We start from the raw sequence: 16446 nt of genomic DNA, 5'->3' as shown, positions 1-16446 counted from the left end.
ATGACCTGAGAATACAAGTTATTTTGAAAGAGTTGATCAGCTTTAAAGCTGGTGAGATCATAAGTATTTTAGTGTAATTGTTTGTATGAAAGTGTTTGTATGCACTTGATGAATAAGTTTGTAAATGTTTGTAAATATTTGAACTCTCCTAGAAAACCCTATGTTTTCTACTAAAAGCAGCCTTCTACCAAGGCATCAAATGTTTGTATGTATAACTCTTGTAAGAGTATGTATTTTCCCAATTCTGACTATCATTAACCAAAAATATAGTTTTTACATTACTGTTCATTATGAGAAGATCACAAGTGAATGCAATGGGGAAATAAAATACTATTGTAGTGTTGTATTAGGTAACTACTGCTGTACTAACTACCTTAATCCAATTGTTAATTAAAGTACCATGTAATATGCCTGTACCATACTACTGACTAAAAACACGATGATGAAAGACGTCGGAAGAAATTGATGGGTTTTAGGTAAAACAAATAAACTAGAAAACAATTCCTAAGTTCACATGCAACCTACTTTGGATCTATGTTTTATCTATTGAACATACAACTTTGAATTGCAAAACAAGAACCCTAGAGGAGAGAGGCTATAATCGAAATTTACAAACTAGGGTTTAGTAATTACATACCTTTCAATTGTTATAGTAAACAATTGATGACTCCCTTGATCTTGATCTTGATCTTCTTGGAAGCTTAGCACCACAAGTGTAATGCCTCTAATGGAATCACACCCAAACTAGCAAGAAGGAAAGTAGAGGAGAGAGGGAAGAGGGAGTATGCAAAATTTCGGCCCTTAGGGTTTCTTCAAAAGAAAAGAGTGACCAAAACATGAACCAGGAGGCTCCTTATATAGCTGAGGGGTCTAGGGTTTAGGGGAAACCCTAGTTATCCTTTGCTTAGGGCCTAAGCAAACCCAAGGGCCTTATCCAAGCCCTATGGACGAAATTATTAGGTTTTTCCCTAAAGATTTCGCCCACCCTTATCCAAGGGGGTTCTAGAGCCTTCCACTCAACTATTAGATAATTGCAAACTAGTCCTTGCACCTTATAATTAATTCTTTTAACCCCGAAATTAATTCTAATTAATTTCTGGCTAACAATTAATTAAACAAAATAATTTCTTATTAATATATTAATCTTTTAACATATTAATAAATTCATTTATATTAACTTATTAATCTTATAATAAATTAATATCTCTCCTTTCATAATTTCCTTGTCCGGTTGCTAGGTTTGAGGGCAACCCAAAAGGATTGTGTTGTTATCAATTTAAGTACATACCAATTATAGTTATGGGCTTAGACACCTAATCCAACAGTCTCCCACTTGGATAAGTCTGTAACTATAATTGCTAGTATGCCTTCTAAATTTGACCAGCAAATTGTAGCTTCCAAAAAGCTGCTGCCGAACTCTGACCCAGTCAGTTACATGTCCTAAGATAAGTGATCATATAATCCTTCGTTCTGCTAGATATCCCTAGACAAAAGACATAGAATGCAATCAACCTCTTTGTCCAGAATCTATGTTTCCTGATTCCTGATTAGTGATGATGTAGGACTTCTAATTGAACACATCAATTTAGTCCTGGCTGGGCCCAGCATATAAGTCAACACCAAATCATCGAGGGGCCCACAGATATTGCTTTTTCCCATTAAGGAAAAAGGAACGAATAAACATTGACTCATATGCTTGTATCTTTTACTCATCAAACCATACATGATAATACGTTTTATAACACCAAGTTACTGATGCGCTTTCGTATTACCAATGCATAGCCGACTTGCAAATTACAACTCATATATCTCTGTTTCAAGATTATAAGATATTATCGTCTCAGTATTACTCGTGATGAACTCCATGAAGTAATACTCTGAGCGAGGGTTTATCCAATACTCAAATCTCAATTTCTGAGTACTCATGAACGTTGCAGCAAAATCTATTGCCATGTCTATCCTTAGACAATCTACAATCCAGTTCATGACAGTCTTGATTCACTACTTACTTCCAAAAGTACGAGCGACTGTGGAGTTTGAATAATCTTATTATTCGGGAAGTAAAACATGCAAAAATGAAACACAATAATTGACAAAAGGTAGAACCCAAACTTATAAATAATACTTTATTATTTAATCACCAAAAGTCAATTACATTTACTTTGTTACAAGTTTCAGAACAAAACTAATCTAACTACTAAAACTAATATCATCTTTCAGTCCTATGCTCCGAGCATGCTGAATATGCTTAGCCCTACTCAGACCCTTTGTGAGGGGATCTGCTGGGTTATCTTCAGATGACACCCTCTTCACTATAAGATGGCCTTCTTCTACTCTATGTCTGATGAAATGGTACTTTCTGTCGATATGTCTAGTTTTACCATGATCTCTCGGTTCCTTTGTCAAGGCAACCGCTCCTTCATTATCGCAGAACAGTTCCATAGGCTCCCCGATGAAGTTCCTCAACCAAGCTGCTTCTTTCGACGCTTCACTTGCTGCTATGTACTCTGATTCACAAGTAGAATCAGCCACCGTATCTTGCTTGGAACTCTTCCAAGTAACTGCTCCTCCATTTAATAAGAATACCCAGCCTGACTGAGAACGGAAGTTATCTCTATCCGTCTGCAAGTTGGCATCACTATAACCATCTACTCTCAAAGTATCATTGCCACCAAGTATAAGGACCCAGTCCTTCGTACTTCGCAAATACTTGAGTATATTCTTCACGGCTATCCAATGAGCCCTAACTGGGTTTCCCTGATAGCGACTGACCATGCTCAAAGCAAATGCCACATCAGGGCGAGTACATGTCATAGCGTACATGATCGATCCAACAGCGGAAGCATAAGGTACACGACTCATGTCATCTATTTCCTCATCTGTACTCGGGCATTGAGTCTTACTCAATTTGGTATTGCTCTGGATAGGTAGCTCTCTCTTCTTGGAATTTTCCATACTAAACCTCTTTAGTACCTTATCCAAGTATGTGCTCTGACTAAGTCCAATTAGTCTCTTCTTTCTATCTCTCAATATTCTAATCCCAAGAATATAGGCGGCTTCTCCTAGGTCTTCCATGGCAAAACACTTTCCAAGCCAAGACTTAACTTCATTCAAGGTTGGAACGTCGTTACCAATGAGTAATATGTCCTCGACATATAACACCAGAAAAGTTACTATACTCCCACTAGCCTTGATATACACACAAAACTCATCTTCACTTCTAGAGAAACCAAACTCTTTGACTTTCTCATGGAAGCAAAGATTCCAGCTGCGAGATGCTTGTTTCAATCCATAAATAGATTTCTCAAGCTTGCATACTCTATTGGGAAACTTTGCATCAACAAAACCCTCCGGCTGACTCATGTAAACATCCTCAGCCAACTTCCCGTTAAGGAAGGCAGTCTTGACATCCATCTGCCAGATTTCATAGTCATGAAAGGCAGCTATGGCGAGCAATATCCTAATAGATTTAATCTTAGCCACCGACGAAAAAGTCTCATCATAGTCAACCCCTGGGGTTTGAGTGAAACCTTTTGCAACCAGTCGAGCCTTGAATGTATGCACATTCCCATCCATGTCTGTCTTCTTCTTGAAGATCCATTTGCACCCAACTGTCTTCCGACCTGGTGCACTATCAACCAAATTCCAAACTTGGTTGTCATACATGGACTTAATCTCGTTGTCCACTGCTTCTTTCCACTTGGAAGCCTCTGGGCCTGCCATTGCTTCCTTATAAGTGACTGGTTCATCTAAGTTTACCATTGTTCTGTCACTTATGAATGTGTCACCATCTGAAGTAATATGAAAACCATACAACTCAGGTGGCACACTCACCCTAGTGGATCTTCGAAGCGGTAATGATTTATCAACTGGTTCAACAGGAACTGTTTCCTCTGGTTGAGTGCTAGTGTCATCTAAGGTTCCTTCATTGGTTGACTCTTGAATCTCTTCAAGGTTAATGGTACTCCCACTGTCCTCTTTGAATATGAGCTCTCTTTCCAGAAAGACTCCTCTTCGAGCTACAAACACCACGTTTTCACTAGGTCTGTAGAACAAATATCCAAAAGACTACTTTAGGTAACCAATGAAAACACATTTCTCACTTCTAGCTGCTAGCTTGTCGTGAGTCTCTCGTATTACAAAAGCTTCACAACCCCGGACTTTAATATGTGCTAACGAGGGAACTTTCCCTGTCCCCATTTCGTGAGGTGTTTTGGCAACCTTCTTTGTAGGGACAAGATTGAGGATGTGGGCGGCTTTCTCTAAGGCATACCCCCAGAAGTGAATAGGAAGCAAGGCACGACTCATCATAGAACGAACCATGTCTAACAAGGTTCGATTGCGCCTCTCAGCTACACCATTTAACTGTGGTGTCCTAGGAAGAGTCAATTGTGAGACTATCCCACATTCTTTCAGATAGTCATTGAACTCGGTACTAAGATACTCCCCGCCTCTATCGGATCTAAGTATCTTGATCTTTCTGCCCAATTGATTTTCGACTTCATGCTTAAACTCTTTGAACTTTTCAAAGGTTTCTGACTTATGTTTGATCAAGTAGATGTAACCATATCTGCTATAATCGTCAGTGAAAGTCACATAGAATCGATTAGCATCCCTTGTGGTTGATCTGAAGGGCCCACACACATCTGTGTGTATGAGATCCAACAGACCTTCACCTCTTTCACAAGACCCTGTGAATGGTGATTTTGTCATCTTTCCTAAAAGACAAGATTCACACATATCATCTGATTTTAGGTCAAATGATTCCAACACTCCATCCTTTTGGAGTTGGGCTATGCGTTTCTTGTTAATGTGTCCAAGACGACAATGCCACAAGCATGCCTTGTCTACACTATTAGACAAGTCAATATTTAGTACACTATTTCCTAAGCTATCAACACAAGTCACTGTTTCATACACACCATCACAAGGTAAAGCTTCAAACACAAAAACACCATTCTTATAAACAGAAATTGAACCATTCAAATCATTAAAAGAATATTTAAAACCTTGTCTGAACAATGCATGAAATGAAATAATGTTTCTCGTCATCTCAGACGAATAGCAACAATTTATTAAGTCTAATCTAACATCATTACTAAGCAATAGTTGATAAACTCCGATCTTGGTCACTGGTGAAGACTTTCTGTTCCCCATGATCAAGTTTATCCTCCCATGCTCTATCTCCTCACTTTCCTTTAGCCCCTGCAAATCAGAACAGATATGAAAACCACATCCTGTATCAAGGACCCATGAACGAGAAGATAATGAGTTATTAGCAGAAATAGTGTAAATACCTGCCGAGGATGGCTTCACTTTGCCATCCTTGATATCTTGCAGATATTGTGGGCAAGATTTCTTCCAATGCCCCTTTTGATTGCAGTAAAAGCAAATGGCCTCTTTTGGATCAGAAACATGGGGAGTGGAACCATTGGGCTTAGCCTTCGGGCCATTACTAGATGACACAGCTTGAGCCTTGCTCTTCCAGTTTTGCTTGGGAGGACCTTTCCTCTTCTTCCCCTTTCCCTGTCCAATGGCCAAGACAGGGGCACTTGCAGGTGTGGAGGGTATACTTTTACCCTTCATCCCTGCCTCAGCTGTCTGCAACAAGTTGTGCAATTGGGCCAAAGTCTGCTCAGTGTTGTTCAAATGGTAAGTTAAGATAAACTGACCATAACAATCAGGCAACGAGTTCAAGACCATGTTAATGGCCAATTCCTCATCGAAGTGAATGTTGAGCTTGACCAAACGCTCTATGTAGTGTTGCATTCTTTGCACATGAGATACAACCGATTCCCCCTCTTTCATCTTGCAAGCCATGAGTGACTTGACTACCTCAAAATTTTCTTGACGAGCTCGCTTATGGTACTTTTCCATAAGGTCCTTGTTCATCTCAAAAGGCCAGTAGTCCTCATAATACCTCTGCAATTCTGGGGACATGGTTGCAACCATGATGCATGCCACTTTAGTAGCATCATCATAGTGTTTCTTATAGGCAGCAGACTCTTCGGGAGTGGCTTTTGACTCATCAAGTTCTTTGAGATCCTTTTTAAGGACATACTCTTTGTCCTCGAATCTAAGCGCCATCTTGATGTTACGCATCCAATCGTTATAGTTGGAGCCATCCATAACGACTTTGGAGCAGATGTTTAGTAGAGAGAAGTTGTGGCTGGAGGATGATGAAGCAGAAGTGTTTCCAGGAGTAGACATCTGAAAAGAAAGATAGTTTTAGTCAAATTACAAGACACCTCAATATAATAACCCAAAGATATCATATCAAGGTTAGGACCCAACTATGATGATTTACAACTTAGAAATGGGATGTCGAGATCCAAGTTCAAATCTCATAAAGGTAGGTGAATGACGATTCACCAATTCCACCATTAGGAAAAATAAACGAAGTGAAATTCCTAATTCTTTTGAGATACATTAAAACTATTTAATGACATGTTTTAATCTCGGATTATGCTCTACTATTTGTGACTGGGATACCGAGGATCACAAACTAGATGTGAACAACCATGCAAATGTGCTTGGTAACCTTATTGTCTTAATCATTAACTATTGATGTGCCGGTAAACCACACACGCTCCATCAAAATGATAATTATAAGATACACATTACTACTCTTTATTAGTGCCTTTTAGTGTGCCGGTTAACCACACACGCTCCACTAACGACCAATAAAGCATAATGTGCAATTTCATGGATTAGCATACTTTTCACATTTTTCCTAAAGTAACTAGAGTTGGGATTTTGAAAAAATGGTGTTCTAGTACTTTCTTTAATAACATTATACTTTTAATGGGAAGTAGTTGTCCTATCAAATCCGTTCTGCTAACGACCCTCCACTAATCAAGGAAGCGGTGGGTGAGAGTGGACACCCATTCAACTACCATTTTATAGGCAGTTTCCTTATACCCTCCTTATAGACTAGCTTCGTGAATGAGGCATACTAGCGATTTGACTGACCATATTCTTATACATATATAATATTTAACTTTTAATTATAGTATATATATAAGGTGTGTTTTAAAACATTTTAAAACTCCAAGGGTTTATATAAATTTTTTTTTCGAAATTTAAACTATTAAATTTTTAAATTTACATAAACCAATTAATTAGATTTAATATTTATCTATTAATTAACTTTTAATTAATTTATTAAATATTGTAAGGATTATCTAATTAAATTAAACAATTAATTTAATCCTAATCCATATCCCGTCTAGATTTCGAAAATGTGGGGATAGGATAATTTCCTTATTTTTCTCAATTATCCAATAAGGCAACTATTATCCAAAACAAAGAAACCCTAATCTTTATAGCATATTTCGAAATTTCCAAGGGAGGAGGCTAGGGTTTTCAAAACCCTAACCTTAATTTCGATTAGGGTTCTTTGGAGGCTAGGGTTTTCAAAAACCCTTTGATCCACAACCCTAAAAATCGAAAAAATGGCCTTTAGGGTTTAATAGCTATAAACCCTAATTTGCAATTCAACAATTATAACAATTCAATTTAAAACAAACAAAGGCTCTGATACCACTGATGGGTTTTAGGTAAAACAAATAAACTAGAAAACAATTCCTAAGTTCACATGCAACCTACTTTGGATCTATGTTTTATCTATTGAACATACAACTTTGAATTGCAAAACAAGAACCCTAGAGGAAAGAGGCTATAATCGAAATTTACAAACTAGGGTTTAGTAATTACATACCTTTCAATTGTTATAGTAAACAATTGATGACTCCCTTGATCTTGATCTTGATCTTCTTGGAAGCTTAGCACCACAAGTGTAATGCCTCTAATGGAATCACACCCAAACTAGCAAGAAGGAAAGTAGAGGAGAGAGGGAAGAGGGAGTATGCAAAATTTCGGCCCTTAGGGTTTCTTCAAAAGAAAAGAGTGACCAAAACATGAACCAGGAGACTCCTTATATAGCTGAGGGATCTAGGGTTTAGGGGAAATCCTAGTTATCCTTTGCTTAGGGCCTAAGCAAACCCAAGGGCCTTATCCAAGCCCCTATTGACGAAATTATTAGGGTTTCCCCTAAAGATTTCGTCCACCCTTATCCAAGGGGGTTCTAGAGCCTTCCACTCAACTATTAGATAATTGCAAACTAGTCCCTGCACATTATAATTAATTATTTTAACCCCGAAATTAATTCTAATTAATTTCTGGCTAACAATTAATTAAACAAAATAATTTCTTATTAATATATTAATCTTTTAACATATTAATAAATTCATTTATATTAATTTATTAATCTTATAATAAATTAATATCTCTCCTTTCATAATTTCCTTGTCCGGTTGCTAGGTTTGAGGGCAACCCAAAAGGACTGTGCTGCTATCAATTCAAGTACATACCAATTATAGTTATGGGCTTAGACACCTAATCCAACATAAATGTCATTTGGCACCCGTAGACTTGCAAGTCCCACTGTAGCGAGTAGCAAGGTGTAGGATAGTCAATCCAGTATAGATCTATACACAAATTCAATTGTGACATCCCCAAAATCTCGGCCAGAAAAGACCGATTTTCATTTATGCTTTTAAATATTTTCAGAGTAAATCCTTTTGATTTGAAAGAGTTGCGGAATTTGTTCCCAAAAACAAAACATGATAAAACAATGTTTACCGAAACATTTCATAAAAGAAATGTATTTTCATTATAATCAAAACTCGGGGTGTCATGTTCCGATACAGAGCAATAAGCATAAACGAATACATTACAAGTCATATAACAAATATAAACATATGCAGACTTGTAAACAAAACAACTTGATGGTTCATCCATCTCATGCCCTTCCGCCACTTCCTGTAATACAATTTAAAACTGAGTGGGTCAGGCTTGGGAGCCTGGTGAGCATATAGGGTTTTCAACCCACAATAAATATCATATTTAATTTTCACCAACCAACAATAACCCAATTACCCATTCCCGCTATTCTCACTTTAATGTCCCTAAAACAACTAACATAAGGGACCTAGTCTAAGAATATTTCATCGGGGCGACAACACATGCTTCGGGGGTACCTCAGCAATATAAGTCAAATAAGGCAACCATGAGGGGGATGGAGTACAGCGAATGAACACCCAAGTTCATTAACACCTACAGGTGGCGAACCTGCTAATGTTTCCACAAGACTATCTAGAAAAGTATGTGGTCGTCATCTAAACTCCGCTAGATGACTAAATCAAACAACAACGAGGCCTCTCATCTGTTTATTACACACCAACTATCTACCCATGTTCTACCCAACATATTAGTAGATAAAAATATACATTTGTATACATAGTTTAAAAACCTGTATAGCATGCTTTAGTCAACACATATATCACATAACAGATGAGGCACACACACACATAACACATATCTCATAGAGAAATAATCAGATCTATAAGATAGAAGAGAGTGAATACACATTCACACATAACACAACCAAATATATACACATAGCACATATTTTATATAAAATATTTCATATTATTGTATTTGGAAGAAAATAACTACACACTCACTTGATCAGAAGATGATCGGACAGCACTACGACTTGCAAAAGTAGTAATCCTCAGCAGATCTGGAAGATCTCTTCAAAAATCGAACTTCTCGCGGGCAGAGCTTCGGCTCGGGAACCGCACTTCTCGGGATCTTCGGGATCTCGGGACTTGCTTCGGGACTTGGGAATATTACCAAGGCTTCGGGGTACTTCTGGCACGCAAATCGATGCAAAACGGGAGAGAGAAGAGAGAAAATAGCAACCCTAAACGGCTGGCCCTTCAAATCTATTTATAGGGCAAATCTGGCCCTTGCCACGTCGTGGCAACCTTGTTCCACGTCGTGGGCTTGGTCGTCACTGCATGCGTCATCCCAAGTTGCATCTGGGGGCCTTCCGGAGGTGACAGGACACTTGCCACGTCGTGGCAACCTTGTTCCACGTCGTGGGCTCTGACAGATTTGGGGTTTCGCACCCCGAACTTCAGAAATTCATAACTTTCGCATACGAACTCCGTTTTCGACGTTCTTTATATCGCCGCGAAGGTGAGATTATGCTCTACAACTCTCGTTTAGACTCCATTGGCTAATTTTGACTTTATTTTTAATATATTATAAGTATATTACTTATATATTATCTTTAGTAGGCCGGGACAGGAAAACTCCGTTCGAAATTCATAACTCCTTCATCTGAACTCCGATTCCGTCTGTCTTTCCGTCGTTGCACTACTATCAATGAGATCTTCAATTCTCATTTAGATCACTAAGGATAGATATCTATCTACCTTAAATTCACTATCTACGTCGTGTTGGGTCGCGTTGGGTCGTGCCGGTTCTGTCGCGAAACTTCGACAGGTCATAACTTCTTCGTTATAACTCGGATTTCGGCATTCCTTATATCTCCGGAATCCTTGTTTCGACCACTACAACTTTATGAAAAGATATCGGGCTTATCTCACACTTTAATTTTGACGCTTATTTTTCTTCTTAATTAATCAAACCACACAATTAAGCAATTAAGCACAAAACACATAATACTCAAATAATACACTCTTATTATTTCAAAATGGGTTACAAAGGTTAACCTAGACTATTACATTGATAAAAATGGCAAGCCCGGAAACACAGGCGTTACAATTCTCTCCACCTTAGAATGATTCCGTCCCCGGAATCACACATCGACAAACAAATGCGGATAGCGACTCAACATGTCACTCTCCGTCTCCTAGGTGAGATTCGGCCCATTCGTGTGTTTCCATTGGACAAGCACTAACCCAACCATTTTGCGTCGCAACTTCTTAGTCTTTCGGTCAACAATTGCCTCTGGTTCTTCAATCAACCTTTTGTTTTCATCAATTCTCAATTCAGAAATTGGAATTATATCGGGAACTTCTCCGGTGAACTTCCTCAAATAACACACATGAAAGGTGTTGTGAATTCCATTCAGTTCTTCGGGTAATTCGAGCTTGTAAGCTTGGTTCCCAATCCTCTGAAGAACTTTAAACGGTCCAATAAACCTTGGACTCAACTTTCCCCTTTTACCAAATCTTATAAGTCCCTTCCACGGCGAGACTTTAAGCAAAACCGAATCTCCAACCTCAAAAGTCATCGGTCTTCGCTTCTTGTCAGCATAGCTCTTTTGACGATCTTGAGCTGCTAACATTCTTTCCATAATTATTTTCAACTTTTCAGCAGTTTGATGAACCATCTCCGGTCCCATAAACTGCTTTTCCCCAGCCTCAAGCCAACAAGACGGCGTACGACACTTCTGTCCATACAAAGCTTGATAAGGTGCCATCTTAATGCTCGAGTGAAAACTATTATTATAGGAAAATTCTACCAACGGTAAATGTTCATCCCAATTACCTAGGAATTCCAAGGTACACGCTCTCAGCATATCTTCAAGTGTTTGTATTGTTCTTTCACTCTGACCATCAGTCTGCGGATGGTAAGTTGTGCTTAAACATAACTTGGTACCCATTTCCTCTTGTAGACTTTTCCAAAACCTTGAGGTGAAACGGATATCACGATCCGATACAATCGTTAACAGTACACCGTGAAGCCTCACAATTTCCTTCACGTAAGAATTTGCAAGCTTTTCCATAGACCATTTCTCCCTGGCCGCTATGAAATGCGCACTCTTAGTGAATCGATCAACGACCACCCAAATCATGTCGTGACCATTCTTTGTTCTGGGCAGTTTAGTGACAAAATCCATAGCAATGTCTTCCCACTTACCCATAGGCACAGGCAATGGTTCTAAACTCCCGTAAGGTTTCTGATGTTGTGTCTTGACTCTCGCACAAGTCACACACTCGGCCACATACTTTGCAACATCAAGCTTCATCGTCGGCCACCAGTAATAGGGTTTCAGGTCCCTATACATTTTAGTGCTACCCGGATGAATTGAGTACATGGTTTTGTGAGCTTCTTCCATCAGAAGATCCCTAATTCCTCCTGACTTAGGTACCCAAATACGATCTTGGAATACCTTCAGTCCATGACCGTTAGTACCAAACACCAACGTTTTACCCAAACGTTCCTCCTTTCGGTCATTTTTCTCAGAAGCTTCCTCTTGAGCTTTCTTTATACTTTCCACAATGGTCGAGACAACTTCAATTCTCAACGCTCTTGGCCTTTTCCTTTCAATATTGACTTTCCGACTGAGAGCATCAGCAACAATATTAGCTTTACCGGGGTGGTAAAGTATCTCGCAGTCGTAGTCTTTAAGTAATTCTAGCCAGCGTCGTTGCCTCGTATTCAATTCTTTCTGATTAAAGAGATATTGGAGACTCTTATGATCAGTAAAAAGTTTGCACTTCGTGCCATAGAGGTAATGCCTCCATATTTTTAGAGCGAAAACTACCGCTGCCAACTCCAAATCATGAGTCGGGTAATTCTTTTCATGCTCTTTCAGCTGTCGAGACGCATATGCTATCACCTTTTCTCTTTGGGTCAAAACACAACCCAATCCAACACCAGACGCATCGCTATAAACAGCGAAGTCTTCAACTCCATCGGGTAGAGAAAGTATCGGTGCCTCGCATAGCTTCTTCTTTAACTTCTCGAATGCTTCTTTATGCTTCTCACTCCAAGCATAAGTAGCTCCTTTATGGGTCAAAGCTGTCAATGGAGTAGCAATCGAAGAAAAGCCTTGGATAAACCTGCGGTAATATCCGGCTAATCCCAAAAAGCTTCGAATCTCCGTGGGACTTTTCGGTTGTTCCCACTTCATCACAGCCTCAATCTTCGTTGGATCAACCATTATACCTTCTTGGTTGACCACGTGACCCAAGAATTGGACTTCACGAATCCAAAAATCGCATTTGGAGAACTTTGCATAAAGCTTCTCCTTCTTCAAAACTTCTAACACTTCTCGCAAGTGTCTGCCATGCTCCTCCTGGCTTTTCGAGTAAATCAGAATGTCGTCTATGAACACTATCACAGATTTATCAAGGAACGGGTTACAAACCCTATTCATCAAATCCATGAACGCTGCTGGAGCATTGGTTAGTCCAAACGGCATAACCAAGAACTCGTAGTGTCCATATCTAGTTCTGAATGCAGTCTTCTCGATATCTTGCTCTCTTACTTTCAGCTGATGATATCCTGACCTAAGATCGATCTTCGAGAAATAGCTCGAACCTTGCAATTGATCAAACAGGTCATCAATCATCGGCAACGGATATCTATTCTTTATTGTTGCCTTGTTCAGCTCTCTGTAATCGATGCACATTCTCATACTTCCATCTTTCTTCTTCACAAATAACACCGGAGCTCCCCAGGGCGATGAACTAGGTCTAATGAAACCTTTGTCCAATAACTCCTGAAGTTGCATCATCAGCTCCTTCATCTCCGTCGGTGCTAATCGATAAGGTGCTTTTGCTATTGGCGTGGTTCCTGGTAACAAGTCTATTCTGAACTCCACTTGTCTATCAGGTGGTAATCCAGGAAGATCCTCGGGAAATACTTCCGGATAATCACACACCACTGGAATACTCTGCATCACCTTCTTTTCTTTCTTAGCATCAATCACGAGTGCTAAATATGATGTACATCCCTTGGTCAAACACTTTCTGGCTTTCATTAGAGAAATGATTCCAGAATTCACTCTGCGTTTGTCCCCATACACCATAAACGAATCTTTCCCAGGCGGGTTTACTTTAACTATCTTCTTCTTGCACAAAATTTCGGCATCATTGGCGCTAAGCCAATCCATTCCCAACACGATGTCGAAACCATTTAGTTCGATAGGCAATAATTCCTCGTGAAACTTATTCCCATTCAGATCAATTAAGATGCTTTTCATACGATGACTAACAGGTACAAACTTGCCACTAGCTACTTCGACTAATAAAGCATCATCTAGTCTATCAATAGGCAAAGCTAGCTTTCTACCAAACTCATGCGAAATAAAGGAGTAGTTGGCTCCAGAATCAAACAAAATTTGAGCAGGTAAATCATTTACGAGAAAGGTACCTGAAGCGACATCAGCTTCATCTTTAGCAGCCTCAAGTGTCATCTGGAAGGCTCTTGCCTTCGGCTTTGGTGGAATGTTGGGCCTAGCTACCTCCTTCTTCTTCGGACAGTCTTTCAAAATATGCCCCTCTTCATTACACCCAAAACACATCCTTTTGTTGTTCGGACATTCATTGGCAAAATGTCCAACCTTTCCACACTTGTAGCAGGTCACATCCTCGCTACATTTCCCAAAGTGCCTTTTCTTACATTTATCACACCACTTTGCTTCGCCTCCTTTTCCTCCAAACTTTTTCGAATCAGATTTCGAAAATTTGCTCTTCTTACTGGAACCAGATGTTCCTTCAAACTTCCTTTTCTCACCAACCTCAACCTTGACGGTGGTTCTCCCCTTGATCATGTTCTCCACAGACTTGGCAGCCCAGATAGCTGCCTCTAGAGTAAGTGCCTGACGTACTGGCACCTCGTACTCCCATGGAAGTCCCTTTGCATACCGATCCACCTTTGTCGGCTCGTCTGGAACGATACGCAAGGCAAACTCCATCTTATCGGTGAAGTTATTGGTGTACTCATCAACTGACATGCTACCTTTCGTCAATGTCAAAAACTTATTCTCCAACTCCAACAGATTTTGAGCCGAACAAAACTTGCGCTTGAACTGCACCAAGAATTCTGCCCATGTCAATTGCAGTGGCTCATTAGGGCTTAAGGTCTTCCCTAGAGTGTTCCACCAACGAACGGCTCCACCTCGGAATTGACGCACGACATAGATAGTCTGCAATTTACCTCTGCAGCCACAAGTCATGAAGGCTAGCTCCATTTCGGAGATCCAATCCATAACCCCAATCGGATCCTCCTTTCCATTGAAGGTCGATGGTTTGCAAGTCAAAAAGTCCTTGTACTTGCATCCCATTCCATCATTCCTTCCATCACGGTTATCTTGCCTAACTATCGGTGGGTTGGCTGGACCAACAGACCCACTGAAGTTTCCTCCTTCTGAGTGCCCTTCATTTAATTCAGGCTCTTCCACACGAATCGACAGTTCTTCACGATTTTGTTGAAGCAACCGTCTAGTTTCATCCATCTGACGATCCAACATCGTCTGAATCATCAATTGCACACCAGCCATGGTTATTGGCTCAGGTGTTGCTGCTACGACAGGTATTGGCTCAATCACTGGTGGTTGATTCCTGTTTTCGTCAGCATTTCCAACTCCACTTCTTGTTCTCACCATTTTTGATCTACACACCGAATAAGGTGAAATTAGATCCTCAATCACGATTGATATTCAAATCATCCTTATCACTCCGAAACGTTTACATGCTAGTTCTAATATCGTAGACGTACGCTTAGAATCCTACACACATAAGGTTTCTAGATCCGGTCGGCAACAGACCATAGATCCGAACAAATAATATCATATATATGGCAACATATAACATTTAGCACATAAAAGCATTTTAGGCAACTTTCCTAAAATAAACTAGTGCTCGTGTCTAAATCACAACAGACACACATCTCAAAACTTCACTTAGCATTCTAAGTTTAAGTCTAGAAATCCTACAAATTCCTAGTTCGCTTAAACTAATGCTCTGATACCAACTGTGACATCCCCAAAATCTCGGCCAGAAAAGACCGATTTTCATTTATGCTTTTAAATATTTTCAGAGTAAATCCTTTTGATTTGAAAGAGTTGCGGAATTTGTTCCCAAAAACAAAACATGATAAAACAATGTTTACCGAAGCATTTCATAAAAGAAATGTATTTTCATTATAATCAAAACTCGGGGTGTCATGTTCCGATACAGAGCAATAAGCATAAACGAATACATTACAAGTCATATAACAAATATAAACATATGCAGACTTGTAAACAAAACAACTTGATGGTTCATCCATCTCATGCCCTTCCGCCACTTCCTGTAATACAATTTAAAACTGAGTGGGTCAGGCTTGGGAGCCTGGTGAGCATATAGGGTTTTCAACCCACAATAAATATCATATTTAATTTTCACCAACCAACAATAACCCAATTACCCATTCCCGCTATTCTCACTTTAATGTCCCTAAAACAACTAACATAAGGGACCTAGTCTAAGAATATTTCATCGGGGCGACAACACATGCTTCGGGGGTACCTCAGCAATATAAGTCAAATAAGGCAACCATGAGGGGGATGGAGTACAGCGAATGAACACCCAAGTTCATTAACACCTACAGGTGGCGAACCTGCTAATGTTTCCACAAGACTATCTAGAAAAGTATGTGGTCGTCATCTAAACTCCGCTAGATGACTAAATCAAACAACAACGAGGCCTCTCATCTGTTTATTACACACCAACTATCTACCCATGTTCTACCCAACATATTAGTAAATAAAAATATACATTTGTATACATAGTTTAAAAACCTGTATAGCATGCTTTAGTCAACACATATATCACATAACAGATGAGGCACACACAC

The sequence above is a fragment of the Lactuca serriola genome, chromosome 1 (assembly GCF_051521515.1).
Source record: "Lactuca serriola cultivar US96UC23 chromosome 1, Lser_US96UC23_V15, whole genome shotgun sequence".
NCBI classification, from domain to species: domain Eukaryota; kingdom Viridiplantae; phylum Streptophyta; class Magnoliopsida; order Asterales; family Asteraceae; genus Lactuca; species Lactuca serriola.
This window is presented reverse-complemented; position numbering follows the sequence as displayed.